This window comes from Papio anubis, chromosome 7, assembly GCF_008728515.1.
Source record: "Papio anubis isolate 15944 chromosome 7, Panubis1.0, whole genome shotgun sequence".
Taxonomy (NCBI): domain Eukaryota; kingdom Metazoa; phylum Chordata; class Mammalia; order Primates; family Cercopithecidae; genus Papio; species Papio anubis.
In genome coordinates this window covers 95,855,810-95,875,370 of record NC_044982.1, presented here as the reverse complement: position 1 = coordinate 95,875,370, position 19,561 = coordinate 95,855,810, and the positions used below count along the sequence as shown (strand labels likewise).

At 46.4% G+C, this 19,561-nt stretch overlaps 1 long non-coding RNA gene across 2 annotated transcripts; it reads left to right on the top strand.

Annotated features, from left to right (window-relative positions):
- Positions 1–856: 856 nt before the first annotated feature.
- Positions 857–10,490, top strand: LOC116275761. 2 transcript variants are annotated; one of them, XR_004184997.1, is made up of 3 exons: positions 857–1,201; positions 3,003–3,451; positions 10,421–10,490. It is a non-coding gene; the product is annotated as an uncharacterized LOC116275761 (long non-coding RNA). The 2 variants fall into 2 exon arrangements; XR_004184998.1 differs by lacking the exon at positions 10,421–10,490 and having other exon boundaries at positions 3,003–3,115; positions 3,285–3,827.
- The last annotated feature ends 9,071 nt before the right edge of the window (positions 10,491–19,561 follow it).

The window sequence follows — 19,561 nt, the reverse complement described above, 5'->3', positions numbered from 1 at the left end:
AGGTACACCCTAATAAGATAGGGTGATTTCCTTGTGTCTGAGACCTAAAGAGCTGTGAAGGGAAGAGACTGAGGCCAGTGAGTGAATTGTTTGCAAGTTTGACCTGTATTTCTTAGTGGGGAGCTGCTGAAGGTTTTGAAGCCAAGAAGTGGAATTAGAATCTGCCCTGGCCTTAGTTTTATGCCTACGTTGATGTAAGTTCTGGCATTCTTGAGCTTGCCCTTGATCAATGATTGTGTGTTTGTGGAAATCATCTGCATATCTAATCAGGATGATAATGTCCACATTATGAACATGACATGTCATTGAGATTTGGGGCTGATGCAAAAATAGTTACTTTAAGTGTAGGAGGTATTTATATGTCATTTGGAGTAAAGATCTCTTATGTGTTTCACACATTGAATTGTTAATCAACTGAAGCATAAATGTGTATTTATTTGTTGTGAGACAAATTGTTGCAACAACTAATGATTGTGGATGCTACTCATCTTATGTACAAAACTAGAATGTTCAGGCCGGGCACGGTGGCTCACGCCTGTAACCCCAGCACTTTGAGAGGCTGAGGCGGGTGGATCACAAGGTCAGGAGATCAAGACCATCCTGGCTAACATGGTGAAACCCTGTCTCTACTAAAACTACAAAAAATTAGCCAGGCGTGGTGGCAGGCACCTGTAGTCCCAGCTACTTGGGAGGCTGAGGCAGGAGAATGGTGTGAACCCGGAAGGTGGAGCTTTCAGTGAGCCGAGATCACACCACTGCACTCCAGCCTGGGCGACAGAGCAAGACTCCGTCTCAAAAAAAAAAAACAAATAAAAATAATAAAAAAAGAATGTTCAAATAGTTAAATAAGCAGGAAAACAGATCAACAGTCAATTCAAATATTAAGACAATCTAGGGTAACTTTACAAAGAATGTATTGTTTTTGCAACACAAATGTTTGTAAAAGTTTAAATAATAAAAGGCAAAACAGTAGAAAATAATTTATATCATAATTCTAATCTTCCTGGAAGTGTTTTGTATATTGCCATGTTATTAGTCAACAATTGCTACAATAATGATGTAAAGTGAACAATACCAGCGTCTTAGTGGTTTACAACAACCCTCACTTCCTGTTTTTGTTCACAGGTCTGCAAGACAGCTTTGGTTCAGCTGATTGCAGCCAGGCTCACCCTGTGAACCCCAGCCTTCAGGTCGAGTTCAGGTACACTCTATATGTCTCCATCGTTCTGGGACCAGTGGGTATGTGGGACAAGTTCTTTTCATGGCAAGTAGCAGACGCCTCTAGGCCAAGCCAAATCACTCAAGTACATTTAAATTTCTGATCATGTTATGTCTGCTAACAGGCCATTGGCTAATGAAGCTTACATGGTCCAGCTCAATCAACTGGGGTGAGGGAGAGGGCAATCTAGAGGGGGTCCTGCCGAGTCATAAGGCAAAGGGAGAGGATGGGAAGAAGGCACTGTAATGCAACCTACCACAGCCACAGAGGAGGAGATGTAGCTTTTCTGCAGACAGTTACTATTAAAGACAGAAAGGGACTAAATCACTCCGTGTCGATTTCACCATTAGCAGCACCCCATCCTGGTAAAATTAGACAAAAATGAAACTGCCTTCCTACTAGCTTTAGTGTGTGTATATTAATAATTCTTTGCCCATAATGTATAATGTCAGACTTTTACAATTTAGTTATTATTTATTTATTTATTTTTTTGAGATGGAGTCTCGCTGTGTTGCCCAGGTTGGAGTGCAGTGGCACCATCTCGGCTCACTGCAAACTCCACCTCCCAGGTTCACGCCATTCTCCTGCCTCAGCCTCCTGAGTAGCTGGGACTACAGGCTCCTGCCACCACGCCTGGCTGATTTTTTTGTATTTTTAGTAGAGATGGAGTTTCACCGTGTTAGCCAGGATGGTCTCGATCTCCTGACCTCGTGATCCACCTGCCTCAGCCTCCCAAAGTGCTGGGAATATAGGCGTGAGCTACCATGCCTGGCCTATTAAATTTTTAATAACAAAAAAGTAACTATAATTAATTTTTAGTGGCTTTGAGATTTATTTTTGGATCCCAAAAGTTCCTTCTCCATGGCAATATTTGGTTTGAATCTTTTTTGCATATATATATATATTTTTTAACTCTTGGCTATTCGGCATGTGGCTCAATGAATTTTGGTACATCTCTTGTATCTATCTCTCTACATTAGGCATATTTGGATCATATCCATATATTATATCCATTTGTCCTGCAATTTGTCTTTTCATGTAATGAGTTCTTTCTGTATGGTATATATAGACCTACTTCATTATAGTTAATGTCTGTCTACACATTGTTCTGTTGATTTACAGATTCCTCCACAGTAGAATTTACTAACACATCCCTCATGGATGCACATCTTGGTTCCTGATCCTGCCTATCCCAGCACTGCAGTTACTGCCAGTCTCACTGTCACTCACCAGAGTCGGGTGCCTGCCTATATATATCCTGCAATGGAGCCAATAGCCTCCTAAGGCCTGCTTGGGATGTCCCTTCTGCCCCCATCCTCCTCACGCCACTTGTTCTTTCAGGAACATTTCATGCTACTGATCTCTTCCTCCTTTGACTTTTTCATGCTCCCTCTCTCCAGTTGTTCTGCTCAACGCCCTGTAGCACGCCTTGCCTTCTTTTAAAGGTGTGCTCAGGGATTCTCCTCATTTTTCATTGCTCATGCCTGTCTGGGCTTTCCCTGGAAGATCCCCTGCCACCCATCCCCTGCTGCCTCCAGGATTGTCTCCCAGCCCGGGCCTCTGGCATAGAAGCCATCTGACTCCCGAATGCGTTGCCTGGAGGAAACGCAGGCCCCTCACTCCGCTCTCGCTCTGGATGCCATCCCATCCTCCTCTGTGCTTGCTGCCTTGGTCGTTGGCGCCATCATAGCCGTCCCCCCTCCCACATTCGAGTGATGCATTTAGGTGCGTTCATTCCACCTCTGAGCCTCTCACACTCACCCCCCTCCTCTAATCTCTACAGTGCTCTACTCAACGTTTGCTAGTGGTGGCCCCCTCCACCTTGTGTGCGTAGCATGTCCAAGCCATCCCTTGGCAGCCAGGACCATCGGCACACTAGCAAGTTCACGGACTCAGGTGTGTGTCTCTGGGCGTGCCTCTGATCCTTCTATCCTGCCCACACCTCTGAAACTCTCTGCATTTGAATCTCTTGTATTGGATTCTGTTTCCTGCTGGGGTGTCGATGGGTGGGATTTGTTCATTCATGATTTTTCAGCCCCATTTGTCTTCTGTCTGTTTGTCCCAGGCACCTGGGAGAATCACTCCTACCTAATGGAGAGGGAAGGGAGTCCATGATTATGGAATGATGTGACAAACAAAACATGAAAGGAGAGAGGGATTACTTCTCCCTCGGATCCCAAGGAAGGCTGCCTGGAGGGGGAAGCACTGATGCTGTACGGGGAGCAGAGTTTGGTGAGTGAAGAAGGGGTGGAATAGGATAAAAACCACAGCAAAGAGCTCTCAAAGCAAATCTGCCTCTCCCCAGGCCATAGTCCATGATGTCATCACCACGTGGTCACTGGGCTAGAAGCCTTGGCACCATCATTGACTCTTAGTTTTCCCTCCCCACCATGCCTGGCCTGTCACTGAGGCCAGTGGTGTCTCCTTCTAACGTGCTCCTTGCCTCCCTGTTCCCTCTTCTCTATCTCTTCTGCCACATCCACAGAGTAGCCAGGGTGTCCTATTTGGCTAGAAAAAATGCAAATAGATGGCCAGGCGCGGTGGCTCATGCCTATAATCCCAGCACTTTGGGAGGCTGAGGCAGGCAGATCACTGGTCAGAAGATCGAGACCATCCTGGCTAACATGGTGAAACCCCGCCTCTACTAAAAATACAAAAACAAAATTAGCCGGGTGTGGTGGCGGTCACCTGTAGTCCCAGCTACTCTGGAGGCTGAGGCAGGAGAATGGCGTGAACACAGGAGGTGGAGTTTGCAGTGAGCTGATCGCGCCACTGCACTCCAGCCTGGACGACAGAGCAAGACTCTGTTTCAAAAAAAAAAAAAAAAAAAAAAAAAAAAGAAGCAAATATGTGAGCCTGTTTTGGGACATGTACTAGATACTTTGCACTATGCTAGACAACTGAAATAGATTACCTTTAACTTTCATAACGTTTCTGGGAGGTAAGGCAATGTTATCCCCACTTGGAGATGAAGAAACCAGATGTTGTTCCCTCTACGTTGGAGGCTCCTTAGGATTTTGAATAGGGAAGGATGAGGAGCCGTGGTCATGTACGCTTCTTCTCGTCTCTGGGACTGGTCTTGGGCAAGTTCCTAGGGTTGATGGATTGCAGCGTGCCCTGAAGCTCAGCTGCTTAGAGACAGAGATTGTGTGCTGAATTTAATGAGCAAGCTCTCTCCAGCCAGCTGGAGACAAAACCTTTCAGGAGATCTGGAAGGTTCATGAAGGGAGGTTTTATTTCCCTGGGCAACTCTAGGTGCGTTTTTACTCAGTGGGCCCCAGAAGAGAGACTCGAGCAAAATTTTTGTTTGTCCCAACTGCTTTGGAAATGGAGAATATTTTCAGCAGATTTGAAAGCTTTGGAGACAAATCACATTACTCAGTGCCCTGCTCAGAGCAAGCACTCAAAAAACCTTTGTGGAACGTGGCTGAATATTCCTCATTGATACAAAGATCCTACAGTGAATGTGTGCATTAGAGGAGTGGATGAGGAAGATGTCAGCTGGCCTGACCATAAAAAGGCATCTTTACAGCTCCGTGAAAAGGAATACGGACAATAGCTAGAATGTCATCCGTGAGCACAATAAATATTTCCTTGAAGTTCTTTGCCCATCAGGAAACCACCTCACACACACTTTTAAAACCAGTGGACTTTATGTAAAATGCCAGGCATTGATTGGAACTGATCGGTTTTACAATTAACCAAAGTGCACAACGATCATGTCCACCTTGATTGATGTATGGGGCTTCAGTGAATTACAGAAAGGAGAGAGAGATTGAGGTTTTAAGCACTGCCCAAATGCAGTCACTTTGGCTTCACAGTACTGTCCATTGCATGCATTTTAAAAAGGGAACACCTCTAGGATGCTGTGGTTCCTTTATTCAGTTATTCAGCCAGCACTGGCTGAGCACTTGCTTGTGCCGGGCACAGTGCTGCAGACTCAGAGTTTAGAAGACAGAAGTCCCACCCCCAAGGTGCACACAGCCTAGTGGCAGGTGGGCAATGGTGATGGAGTGTCTGGCTTGCTGTGAAAGAGGCATATCCAGGTCATCATGAGAGGACACAGCGAGCAGCAAGATGTGACTTGGGTGGACAGGGAGGAGTTCGGGAAAACTGGAGGATTCTAGAAGGATGATTCAAAGAACAGGGAGGGAGAGGAGCCTCTGGGCCCAAGCAAAGACACAGGCTTATTGGAGGACTGGAGTTGCAGGTGGCTGGAGGAATGATGGGGAGGCTGGGGCAGCAGCTGGGGTGGGCGGGGTTTCTCATGCTTGTCAAGGAGTCGGCACATCATCCTAACTGCTGCCTTAAGGGGTAATTTCTCTAACTCAGAGAATCTGGTGACTCAATTTCTTCTGATACTATATCTAATACTTTTATTACTTTAGTGAAGTCTGTGCTGCCGAAAATGCATAGAATGAATAGCAGGTTCTGGCAACATCAGGCTAACCAAACTCATCACTTTCACGGCAAATGTGAAGCCTAACTTCCTGGCTTCCTGAAATGATCTCACCACCTTATTGTAAGGAATAGAAGCAGAGAAAGTTGCATTCTCTCTCCCTGTGTGTGACCCTTGCAATCAAGTGTCACCTGGGCAAAAGTGGCCTCTGGTGAAGGACTTACTTGGAGAAGTTTGAAAGCTGGAAGCCTGGGGAGATGGTGCTTGGGAGTGAGGTCATACTCATTGCCACCATGTCCCTTGTCTTTTTGTTGGAAGATGGCCAGGCTTTGCCGAGAGCTGATTGTTGAGGCGTTGAGCGTTGGCCTAGGGCACTTGTTTCCTGAGTGCTAATGAAGGAAGGATACTTGGGCATCCAACTCTGCCCAGGGGCTACTCCAAGAGGCACTATGTCCTTAAATGACTTCAGAGGGCAGCGTTCCCAGTACCACTGGGCTTGGGACTGGCTCCAGCCATGGGCACACTAGCTGGCTCTGCTGCCTCTCCCTGGGGAGAAGGGGAAGTTTGCTCTCCCAAGCCTGGGTTCCACTGCCTTCTACCCATCCTCCACCTGCCCCTACCACCTCGAGTAAGATTTTTAGGACAGCATATCCACAGTGAGCCATGCTGCATACACAGCCTCATGTATTTGAGTGTGAGACAATCTTAGATTCACACTATTTATGGATGATACCAGCTACTGGCCACCCCTTCTTGGCTGGACTCAGCATTAAATAGTATGCTCTAGGCTAGCCCTGGCAAGCAAGAATTCTAGAACATTGGAGCTGTATGGGCCACTAAGGCTCCTTTCCAGAATGTGCTAATGCAGCCAGTGTGGCACATGGGCAGACAGCTGATGCTGTCTCATCCTGCAATGATGGAAAATTGTCCTCATACGGAACAGAAATCTGCCTCCCTGAGGTTAGAAATCAGTGGCCCTCAGACCCTTGTCCTAGCATTTTCAAGATCACACAATAAGCCTATTCTTTCTCCCAAGTATTATTATTTAGAGCTTATGTTTTTGTGGAGTTGACGGTTATAAAGGATACCCTTTTAAATATGTGATAAATTCCCTTTCCTCTTCCCTAGGTCAAATAGCACAGCCTTCTTCATACATTCCTTAAATGGCAAACTTTTCCTTTCCATAGAGCCCACAGTCTCAGATTCAATCTTTTTTCCTATTTATTTATTTATTTTTATTTATTTTTTTCAGATGGAGTCTCGCTCTGTCGCTCAGGCTGCAGTGCAATGGCACGATCTCCGCTTATTGCAACTTCCACCTCCAGGGTTCAAGCAATTCTCCCACCTCAGCCTTCCGAGTAGCTGGGATTACAGGCACCTGTCACCACGCCTGGCTAATTTTTTTTTGTAGTTTTAGTAGAGACAGGGTTTCACCATGTTAGCCAGGCTGGTCTTGAACTCCAGACCTCAGGTGATCCACCCATCCCAGCTTCCCAAAGCGCTGGGATTACAGGCGTGAGCCACCATGCCTGGCCATATTTATAGAAATAATATATGCTTGGAGAACATTGGGTAAATACACCCAGTTCATTGGGCAGTGCTCTCCGCCAGGTCACCGAACCTGCAACTGCATCCCAGTCCTGTAGTACTCCAGGTCCCCTGAGTTATTCAAATTCAGCCCAGTGCAATGCTTCAGTCTCAAACTCAATTTAAACCGCACCTCCTCGCCCTCCTCTGCACAGGCTGGAGCTGGGACCTCTGACCTGGAAGACAGTCCCGCTGGCCACCTCCTCCCTGGAAGGCAGACCCTCTAGCATGTTGGGGCCACAGCAGGGAGGGAGGAGCCAGGACTTTCCTTTGTTCCCTCGATGCTGTCACCTTCTTTTCTCCCTGGATGTCGGAGCCCGCTGTGTGACGTCAGAGCCCACGCGTGCCAGGCCTGTGAAGGCTGGGGATCTCGTGGGGGCACATGGGGCTAAAGGGGTTAGTTGAGGAGAGCTGCAGAGCTCCCCAAGGTGCTGTTCCCCAATATTCTAGATAAAGTTCTAGTTCTGCATGACCTTTATGTAAAAAAAATTATTTTAAATAATAATTGTACATATTTGTGGAGTATAATGTGATGTTTTGGTACCTGTATACATTGTGGAATAATTAAATCATACTACTGAACATATCCATCACATCAATGTGGTAAGAACATTTAAAATCTACCATTTAGGCAATTTTGAAATTTACAACACATGATTAACTGTATTAGTCTGTTTTCATGCTGCTGATAAAGACATACTTGAGACTGGGCAATTTACAAAAGAAAGAGGTTTAAGGGACTCATAGTTCCACATGGCTGGGGAGGCCTTCACAATTATAGCGGAAGGTGAAAGGCATGTTTCACATGGTGGTAGACAAGAGAAGAGGGCTTGTGCAGGGAAACTCTCCTTTATAAAACCATCAGATCTCATGAGAGTTATTCACTCTCACGAGAAGAGCACAGGAAAGACCTGCCCCCATGATTCAGTTACCTCCCACCAGGTCCCTCCCACAACATGTGGGAATTGTGGGAGCTACAATTCGAGATGAGATTTGGGTGGGGACACAGCCAAACCATATCATTAATTACAGTTACCCTGCTGTGCAATCCATCTCTAAAGCCTCTTCTGTCTAACAGAAACTTTGTACCCTTTGACCTACATCTCCCCATTCCCACCCTGCTCCTCCAGCCCCGGTAACTATTATACTCTCTACTTCTATGAGTTCAACTTTTTCACATTCCACATATCAGTGACATCATGCAGTATTTGTCTTTCTTTGCCTGGCTTATTTTACTTCACATAATGTCCTCAAGGTTCATCCATGTTGTTGCAAATGACAAAGTGTTCTTCTTTTTAATGGCTGAATAGTATTCCATTGTGTATATATACCACATTTTAAAAATCCAGTCCTCTGATGGACACTTAGGTTGATTCTTTATCTAAAGACAAAAGATAAGTGTTGTAGAGGATGTGGAGAAATGGGAACCCTTGCCCACTGTTGGTGGGAATGTAAATTACTACAGCCACTATGGAAAAGAGTATGGAGGTTCCTCAAAAAACTAAAACCAGAACTACCATGGGATCCAGCAACCCCACTTCTGGGTATATATCCAAAGGAATTGAAATAAGTATAAAATCATAGATATCTGCACTCCCATGTTTATTGTAGCATTATTTACAAGAGCCAAGTGATTTTTCGACTCTCTTGACAACTCTACTATAGCCTCAGATCTGTCCTCCTGCTGCTGGGGTTTCCCTGCCCAGTGGGCTGCCCCCTAGGGAAAGATCCCAGCCACCCTCACAGGTGTCAGTGGGCCCAGAGGAAACACATGCATCCTCGCTGTGGCAAATGGTAGGAGCACATGCAGCCCACTGTGTCTCACCAAAGCTGTCAACGTCTTTTGAGGAGCCATCAAATTCAGAGTGCTAGGACATAATTAGAATTTATTTAGGATCTGTGTAGCCTATTATTGAAATGAATTTATTCTTTTTTTGCTACGTCCTTTTTAATGTTTTGTTATTAGTACTGTGCTAGATTGATAAAATAAATTGGATTGTATTCCATCTTTTTCCACGCTTTGGAACAGTTTTTATAATATGAGAATAATCTGTTCCATGAACATTTGAAGGAATGTGCTGTGACAACAATCTGACTCAAAAGCCTTTTTCGGGGGAGGCAGTTCTTTAAACCTGGTTTGCTTTCTTCCATTCTTGTTGGTTAACACAAATTTTTGTGCTTTTCTTTTTTTTTTTTTTGAGACAGAGTCTCACTCTGTTGCCCAGGGTAGAGTCTCTCTGCAACCTCTGCCTCCCAGGTTCAAGCGATTCTCCTGCCTCAGCTTCCCAAGTAGCTGGGGTTACTACTTGGTAGTAGGTGCGCCACCACACCTGGCTGATTTTTGTATTTTTAGTAGAGACGGGGTTTCGCCATGTTGGCCAGGCTGGTCTCCAACTCCTGATCTCAGGTGATCCGACTGCCTCCGCCTCCCAAAGTGCTGGGATTACAGGCGTGAGCCACTGTGCCTAGCCTTTGTGCTTCTCTTTGAGACAAATTTGGTAATTTGTGTCTCCAGTGACAACTTATACAGGGCCCGCTGGTCAGACTGGCTTCAGCTATTTATGAGTTCTGCATAGCCTCGCCCTGTCTGCCTGTTTGTCTGTCTGTCTGAGCTCCTTGGCACCCAGGAGGCAGAGATGGGGAACAAAGAGAACGTGAGAAGCAGCAGTCTACTACTCTCCTTTCTTTTGAGCTGGACATATTGAAAGAGGAATCATTTTGTCGGGCGCGGTGGCTCACGTCTATAATCCCAGCACTTTGGGGGACCAAGGTGGGCGGATCACTTGAGGTCAGGAGTTCGAGACCAGCTTGGCCAACATGGCGAAACCCCCTTTCTACAAAAATTAGCCAGGCATGGTGGCGGGCCCCCGTAGTCCCAGCTACTCGGGTGGCTGAGGCAGGAGAATTGCTTGAACCCGGGAGACAGAGGTTACAGTGAGCCGAGATCACAGCACTGCACTCCAGCCTGGGTAACAGAGCAAGACTCCGTCTCAATAAATAAATAAATAAATAAATAAATAAATAAATAAATAAAACAATTTCCTTCTCTCTCTCTTTCTCTCTCTCCCTTTTTCCTTTTTGTACACACTCTGTTCTCTGGATTGATGGAAATTCATGTTATGTCATATGATGCTCATATGTTGATAGTGCTCAGATTGAGGATTTCTGAATAGACATGAACTTGGATCCTGACTTTGCTTTGGGTTGTTTTCTAGCCCCCTCTTCTGCCCCCAACATCACTTACCATGACAAATGCTGCACCTGGATCCTTGTGGAAGTCATCGCCCTGGAGAAAGGAAAGAGCATCTGGCTCAGCCCCAGAGGGGAGAGAGACCTCAGCTGGAAAGATGCGACCACGTCTGTCCCTGGGGAAGAGGTTAAAGGCCAGAGGGGATAGATGAAGAACTCTTCTTTTTCTGGTTATGAATATGTTCTGCCCAAACTGTTCATGATGTTAGACATGTCCACTTCCATCCAACATAAGTGTGGGGGCCCTATTGGCACCTCCCTCCCGGATGTGATGGAATGCTTCGGAAACCATTAATCCTGGTGTCAGCAGGAGCCTATGGAGGAACTTGTAGTTAATATTCCCCCACGAGCGAGGGGACGAACTGAGGAGAGGCAGATCTGCATGGCTGATGGCTCACTTCCCCCTCCCTTTCAGCAGCAGAGCCATGGGCTGGCTCAGCAGGTCTGAGTTAGATCATTGGCAGAACCGGCTGGTGCCAGCCTTTAATTTTTAGGGCTGCCTCTTCTATCCTGGTCAAGAACTTCACTTGTTACATAATCATGTGTCTGTAGCTGCTCCGTGGCCTCATAAAATGTGGAGCTTAACGGGGACATTTTCTTTTTGCCTGGAGCTTTGGCTGTGGGGCCTGCAGTCCAGCCACAGCTGGCCTGAGCTGGGGACAATGACAGTTCACAGGATTGCATGTGCTCTCCCACGTCTCTGCTCATAAGTTTTCTCCATAAACTCAACTTTAAAAAAGAAAAAATGAGGATGACTCATATGACGATATGATTTGTACAAAACTGGTTTGTAAATACAACATAATCCCAAATAATTTTTTTATTAATTTTAAAAATTTACCATCCTTACCATTTTTAAGTGTACAGTTGAGTGGTGATGAATACGTTCATATTCTTTCTCTCCCTTCGTCCTTTCTTCCTCCTCCCTTTCCCAACCTCTAGTAACCACCAATCTACTCTGTCTTACGGCACAGAATGTGCATCCCTTGCATGGCAATGCTAATATTGTTGCCACCACCCTCTCATACCAGTGCGACATTAATTCCCACCCTTTAGTGACTGTGAGTTCCAGTCTTGAATGGACATAGAATTTGTCACAGCAACAGCTAACAAGTAGTGTTACTACATGCTGGGCACCATGCTAAGAGTTTTATACATATTAACTCACTTATGCAGATCGGTGCAATTATCTTTTTTTTCTATGCAGTTCACTTCCCCCCACCCCCCCGCCAGAAAAGGAACCAAGGCACAGAGAGGTTAGTACTTTTTTCAAGGTCACACAGCTATAAATGGCGAGACCAGGATTCAAACCTAGGCAGTCTTCCTTTAGAGCCATTAAACTCTGTGCTGATGATGAGCAGGTGGGTAGAGAAAAGGTTCAGGAGTAAAAATAAAGTGGTTTCTTGCATTTCTTCCAAGATGTTAGCAGGTCAGCTGTTGAGTACTAAACTTTCAGTGGTGCTATGAGTGTCTGGGTGTTTTAGTTTGTTTGTTTGCTTTCTCTGTGTTCCTAGGTGTGCAAGTGGGAAGAGGGGGTGGGACAGATCCTGCAGAGAGACCTGCCGTGCTCCCCAGTGGAAACCGCAGCTTCCACTTCCTACACTCCCTTGCATCTTTGTCTCTAGTCCGTGGCCTGGCTTTCCCCAAGAAGACCTGTCTCATGAGATGTGGAAGGAGAGGGTGAACAACATTAAGTGCAACTGTTTCCACTGCTTCTGTGTGATTGAGGAAGTGTTGGCTTTTCCTGTGACAACCGCAGCAGAGGTCCCAGCACTGGGGAGGTGAGGGAGTTAAAACAGACTGTCTGGTAGCCCTGGTCCCAGCAGGCGAGACAACAGCCTCCTCACCTGGCTTTTCAATCAGAACCAAGGCAGCAGCTTGTCATTTGGGAGTCATTCCCGGCAGCTTAGCTCTGAGCTTGCTCTACAGCCATTCCATCAGCTTTGCAAGGACGTAAGTCACTGTATGAAGTCCCTTTCTGTGTAAACTAGATAGAGTGTTTCATGCTATTTGCAATTGAACCTGGTGATACAGTATGTTTTTGCTATTCAGGGTGTTTAATGAGAGGTTTTTTTTCTTTCTTTCTTTTTTTATTTTTTTTGGACATGATTGGTTCAGATTGAGCTCATGGTAAACTAAAACCGTCAGCTTTCTTTTCCCATAAATGTTCTTAGGATAGTCACCCCCATTCTGGGTGCATGTGATCAACCGAAGTCGCTTGCACTGAGTCCATCAACCCAGCAGGTGAGGTCCTTTTGAGTTACTGTCTCAAAATGATGAAAACCACATTGTTCTCACTGCCAAAACGTTGTCCCATGGCTCCATGATGCTGTCTCCAACTGGCTTTCTGCCAAGAGTTTTCTTGGCTTGTTCTCTGCTCCTGGAAAGGAACAGCCTGTCCTCCAGTGCTCTGGCCTCCTGGGGAGCCCATCAATGCCTCCACCTTCCTCTCTGTGTCTCTTAGAGGACCCCAGGGTTACTGCTCTGACACCCTTCCTCTCCCCCTCTTCTGAGGGCAGGCGTCCAAATTCCTCCAGGATCTCGCCTAGAGACACTTGCTCAGCAGTACTTGGGCAGGGCCATTAGGTACAGTCGGGGTGCACTGTCCCTCAAGGATTCCTCTTAGAAGGGTGTCCATGCAGACTTGTTTCATGCTCAGACCTTCCAGTGGAGTATGTGTGAGAAGTTTCACTAGCACTGTATGGTTTTTAAACTGCAGCTGATAACCCTTTACTAGGGAAAAACACTGATTTAGGGGACTGTCCTGCATTGACTGTATAGAAGTTTGTTGTACACAGGAAAGGTTAATAACTGTCTTGAGTATCTTTTGCTAGTTGTATGTGTATCAGTTAGGGTTCCACCAGGGAAACAGAACCAGTAGGAAATATAAATGAATAAATAATCAAATAATCATATATAAAACTTTTTTTTTTTTTGAGGTGGAGTGTCTCTCTGTTGCCTAGGCTGGAGTGCAGTAGCACGATCTCGGCTCACTGCAACCTCCACCTCCTGGGTTCAAGTGATTCTCCTGACTCAGCCTCCCAAGTAGCTGGGATTACAGGTGTGTGCTACCATGCCCGGCTGATTTTTGTATTTTTAGTAGAGACAGGGTTTCACCATGTTGGCCAGGCTGGTCTTGAACTCCTAACCTCAAGTGATCCACCTGTGTTGGCCCCCTAAAGTGCTGGGATTACAGATGTGAGCCACCATGCCCAGCCTAAAACTCTTTCTATCTTAAAAAATATGTATGTATACATCTCCAAAAAAATTTACAGCAAGGATTGTCTTGACTGATTCTGGGACTGGCCAGTCAAGTCCACAGGGGAGGAAGGAAGGGCAGCAGAAACTTTCCAGCACAAGTTGATGCTATCCCCAGGGCGAATTTCTTCTATTTCAGGGAAGCCTCTATTCTGCTCTTAAGACCTTTCCACTGATTACACCAGGCCCGCCCATATTATCTAGGATAATCTTCTTTACTGAAAGTCAACTCACTATAGACTTTAAATCACATCTCCAGAATACCTTCCCAGCTACACCTAGCTTAGTGTTTGACCAAATGGCTGGGCAGTAGCCCAGCCACGTTGACACATAAAACTGACCATCACAATATGTGTGTTTATGCACTGAGTCAGGGTTAAAAATCAATTTCTGAATGTAAAATATAATTTAAAGAGCTCGGGGGGAAGTCATCTCCTTCTTGCGCCCTCTGTTTTGGAAGCAGACACATTCAGATCTGCCCCTTTCCCTCTGTCATTCGCTCCAGGTTTTTAAAATTTTAATTCTTAGAGATGTTTCCGCTTCCTCCAAGGGTACGAAGTCAGTCACACGGAGCAGGGACACTTGACACACTGGCTCACTGGGCTGGGCCACACTGGAAACCAGTGGATTCTCCCAGCCTAACTCCAAGAAGGAGCCTCGTGGTGGTGGGTGGACAAAAGGAAGAATCTGCTTTCTGTGTATTCCGAGTGAATCCTGAAATTCCAATAAGCAAAGTCCTACAGGAGACAGCAGTGGGTAGTCCCTAAGTGGAAAAGCTCACAGTCACACACAACTTCCAGTCCTGTGTCAGAAAATCTCTAAGGAACCAATGTGAGTAGGCTACAGAGTGTTGCTTCCTCTCTGCAGTTTCTCATCACTCCTTCTACTCTCCGGGTCTCCTGGGTTGTTTTATAAAGGGACAGCTGACTCATAATTCCCAAGCTGAAGCTACTTCTAGGGAAGGAATATATGACATCCTGGATAAACAAAGAAGTCATACATTGTTAATATATAGAATAGGAAAGCCACACAGGTGGAGCATCTTCAAATTATGTGTCTTCCTGAGGGAGCAAATCATTCCATAAACACCGGTGAGCCAGGCCACATTCGAGGTGCTGGGGATATAAAGTTGAGCACGATGTGCCTATAAACTGCCTACAAGGAGAAAGACAGCACTATGGACTGAATGCTTGCATCTCCCCCAAATTCACATGTTGAAATTAATCCCCAAAGTAATGGTATTTTAATGGGAGTGGGGCCTTTGGAAGGTGATTAGGTCACAAGGGCAAGAGCTGTCATGAATGAGATTAGTGCCTTATAAAAGAGGCTCCAGGGAGCTGCCTCGCCCCTTCTACTGCATGAGGATGCAGCAAGAAGACACCATCTATGAACCAGAAAGTAGACCCTAAACCCTCGCAAGACTCTGAATTTGCTGGTGCCTTGATCTTGGACTTCCCAGCCTCTAGAGTTGTGAGAAATTAATTTTTGTTGCTTACACCCAGCTAATTTTTTGTATTTTTAATAGAGATGGGGTTTTACCATGTTGGCCAGGCTGGTCTTGAACTCCTGACCTCAGGTGATCTGCTCGCCTTGGCCTCCTGAAGTGCCGGGATTACAGGCGTGAGCCACCATGCCTGGCCTATAAGCAATTTTTTTTAACCGACGTAATGTCTGTAAGTACATTTGAAAGTTGTGCAGAACTGTTTGTGCATGAAGACATGTGACATCTGTGTCTCCTGGCCACTAAATGCCATTAGTCCTGTGCCCGTGATATGGTTTGGATCTGTGTCCCCGTCCAAATCTCATGTTCAGTTTTAATCCCCAATGTTGGAGGTGGGATCTGGAGGGAGATAATTGGATCATGGGGGTGGATTTCTCATGAATGGTTTAGCACCATCCCCTTTGTGCTATTCTCACAACAGTGAGTGAGTTCTCATGGAATCTGGTCATGTAGAAGGGTGTGCCATCTCCCCCATCTCTCTCTTTTGCTCCTGCTTCCGCCATGTGAGAAGAAAACTCCCCCTTTGCCTTCCGCCATGACTAGAAGCTTCCTGAAGCCTCCCCAGAAGCAGAAGCTAATATGATTCCTGTACAGCCTGCAGAACCACGAGCCAATTAAAATTCTTTTATTTATTTTGTATTTCTTTTATTTTGATTTTGTATTTTTAGTAGAGATGGAGTTTCACATTGTTGGCCAGGCTGGTCTTGAACTCCCGACCTCAGGGATCTGCCCACCTCAGCCTCCCAAAGTGCTGGCATTACAGGCATGAGCCACCATGCCTGGCCCATTATAAGCATTTCTAAATGTCCATAAGGAAGATTTTAAAAGTCCTGCTATGTGCTCAAAGTGTGCAGGCAGGGTGGGGAAACAAATGAGGTGAGAGATACTGCACTCAAGCCGTGGTCCTTAAAGCATCTGAGCCAGAAGACCAGCTTTAACATCTCCAGTCCTTGCTGGACAGTTACATGGTCCTCACACATGACTAATTGCAGCTAGTGAGTTCAGTGCGCAAACTGGTCTACGCCGTCTTCAATGAACTGGGCATGTTGATGTGATGCTTAGGTACTGTGGCAATTTTAAAGTGCTATGCACGTTCCTGAATTCTTATCCTTAATTTGTGGGCCAGTTAGAACAGGTCTCATCAGCACTGGTCCAGTGTTCCTTTAAGTAACCTTGCAATAGCGAAACTTCTAGCGAATTTGTACCCCTATAGTTTTCTTCCCAATTTCTTTCTTACACACAGACTCTTTTCTCCTAGAGGGGTTCCAAGTGACTTCATCCCCTCCTGGGCTCAGCTGTGGCCTCTGAGCTCTCCAGCAAAGCCATACTCTCATTGAGAGACAAATCCAGAGCCTTGTGGACAGGTGGTTGGCAGGCACCCTGCCTGCAGGGCCACGCCCTCCTGCACCGCCATGTGTAGCCTCAGCTCCAGTTCATTGACCTCCATGGACACTCCGACACTCTGCAAAGAAACCAGTCTGGGGACCAGGGAAAGAGGCAGAGTGGGGAGCTTCTGGGCCCTCAGGCAAGCAGCGGCTAGGTGAGGACAGTTACCAAAATGGTAATCATAGCCGGGGGCTGGAAAACCTTTCTTGAGATGTAGCAGTCAAACCACATAGTTGTTAAATGACCGTAACTATGGCTTAAATAATCAGTTCAGCTGGTCTCTATTTAACATAATAGCTGCCTATTAAACCTAAATTCAGTACAGAGTTCAATGTCTCTAGGACACAGAAACCCCAAAATGACTGCCAAACCCAGAATGAAACCTCTAGCTGGAGGGAGCCACAAACGTGTCCACCTGGCCTGGGTGTGTTCTGGTCTGGAGAATGCAGAGTCCGCATCCCACTGCCCAGCTGTCTGTGCTTGAAGAACAATATTTCCCAGGGCTGGGGCAGGGCGGGGGGACAAGTTTTGGAATATATTTCAATCCTGATTATATCTCATGACTGCTTTAGTCTTGTAGACATTTCTGAATTTGCCAGAAATACAGAAACACCTCCAAGAAGCACTGTGAGGCCTGTATGGCCTCGAATATGCCAGAGGATGGCAAATTCTCCCTTTTCTTTCTAGCGCCATTCCCCTGGCATAGAACACCTCCTTAACCACACTCAGGGCTGCAGTAAGAGCCCCCCACCCTCCTTCCATCCTCTATCCTGCCACTATTCACTGATTTACTCATCCATTCACTCACTTGGCCGGGCACAGTGGCTCACGCCTGTAATCCCAGCAGTTTGGGAGGCCGAGGCGGGCGGATCACAAGGTCAGGAGATCGAGACTATTATGGCTAACACGGTGAAACCCTGTCTCTACTAAAAATACAAAAAATTAGCCAGGCGTGGTGGCGGGTGCCTGTAGTCCTAGCTACTTGGGCGACTGAGGCAGGAGAATGGTGTGAACCCAGGAGGCGGAGCTTGCAGTGAGCCGAGATCACGCCACTGCACTCCAGCCTGGGCAACAGAGCGAGACTCCATCTCAACAACAACAAAAAAACTCAAAAAACATCTATTCACTCACTCATTCATTCATTCCAGAAATACTTTCTGTGTACCCACTACGTGCTGAACACTCAGGTAGCAAGACAGTGGCAGCAAAAACAGACCCCCAAGCGCTGATATTTTGGTGGCAGAGGTGGCTACTGTTGAGAGTGGTCTTTCTAAAAGGCAATCTGTCCCCTGATCTCTCAGCCTCCGGGAATAGAAGGCTCTGTTTATCTCTCCTTTCTTATTTCATGCCTCTGCCTTCTTCCTTTGGGAGCCAGCCCGTACACCCACTAAGTGATGTTCCTCAGCTCCTTCTGGGGACCACCTGCATAAACATTACCTGGGACGGTAGTTAAACATGCATATTCCCAAACACCTCTCCAGACCTAGGGAACGGGGATTTTTTTGTTAGTTGGGCTGGAGAACCAACCATTTCATTTTGAATCAGGCTCCACGGGTGACTTGGCTGCATGCTAAGGTTGGCGAGTGACCACTGGCTAGTGTTTCTGGAGTGTTTGCCACATTCAGGCTTTGTTCCACGCCTCTCTCTGCCTGAATGTGGCCTGGTCCCCTTGATCTGCTTGGGAACACTTATCTGTCAAGACTCAGCTCAGTGTCACAGCCTCAGTGGGCTTTCCTGACCCTCTACCCACAACAGAGTTGGTGGTTCCCTCCCAGTGTCCTGTTTCTTCCCTCCAAGGCACATACTTGTAAAGGACTCCACCAAAGTCCCCTGGGCCTTCAATCAATGCAGAGCTCTGTGTATATAGCTGAGCCCTCTAAAGCTGGAGTCCCTGAGGGCCAGTGGGCTCCTCTCCATATCCTAACCCCTAGGTGGGACCAGCCCTCTCCAGCTCCCCACAGCTCGCTGCAAAGTGAGGCAAGGGCTGTAGTGTTGAGGACAGCCATGAAAAAGGAGGTTCCAGTCCTGCCTCCCCGGCTGCTTTCCAGTCTTTTTTCTTTCTTTCTTTCTTTTTTTTTTTTTTGAGATGGAGTCTTGCTCTGTCACCCAGGCTAGAGTGCAGTGGCGCGATCTCGGCTCACTGCAACCTCCACCTTCTGGGTTCAAGCAATTGTCCTGCCTCAGCCTTCCGAGTAGCTGGGATTAGAGGTGCCCACCACCGTGTCCAGCTAATTTTTGTATTTTTAGTAGAAACAGGGTTTCACCACCTTGGCCAGGCTGATCTCAAACTCCTGACCTCGTGATGCACCCACATCGGCCTCCTGAAGTGCTGGGATTACAGGCATGAGCCACTGCGCCTGGCCTCTCCAGTCTCTTAATCCCCCATCACCACAACCTCAGGAGGGCTATCATTGTTTTGATTTTGAGCATAACGTGATTTTTTCTTCTGCTGGAGGAGACTGGCAAAGCTAAGTATCGCTCGAAGTCCAGGACAAACAACGAACGTCATCTATTCTCTATAAGGAGATTTTCATTCAAATGGCAGGAAACTGTTCCTGTGGGATGGCTTGGTCCAGTTAGTCCAAGCTTGGTTTTCTTTTGTAGGGTGGAGTTGGAGCTCATCGCTTGCTGCCTGTCAGAAAACTCTTCCTAAGAGTGTAGGAATTGCTGCGTCGTGTGGGTGACCAGATTGCTAAGGGTAAGAGTGAGAGACGACCAATGTCAGTGATACAATCAATTTTTTGCTTTCCACATTTTAAAATCAAATTCATTTGCTCTGTATAATAGACTGGACACATGTTTTCTTAGTTCATCCATTTACTCACTTGTCTGGGAAGATCTATTTTGGGGGGCAATTTTTGCTTTATTGAGAAGACAATGTAATCCATAATGAGAAATTTTCCATCTTCACGCTTGTGCTGAGGACGGCAGGAGGCTGTGAATCGCTGATGGAGATTGACAG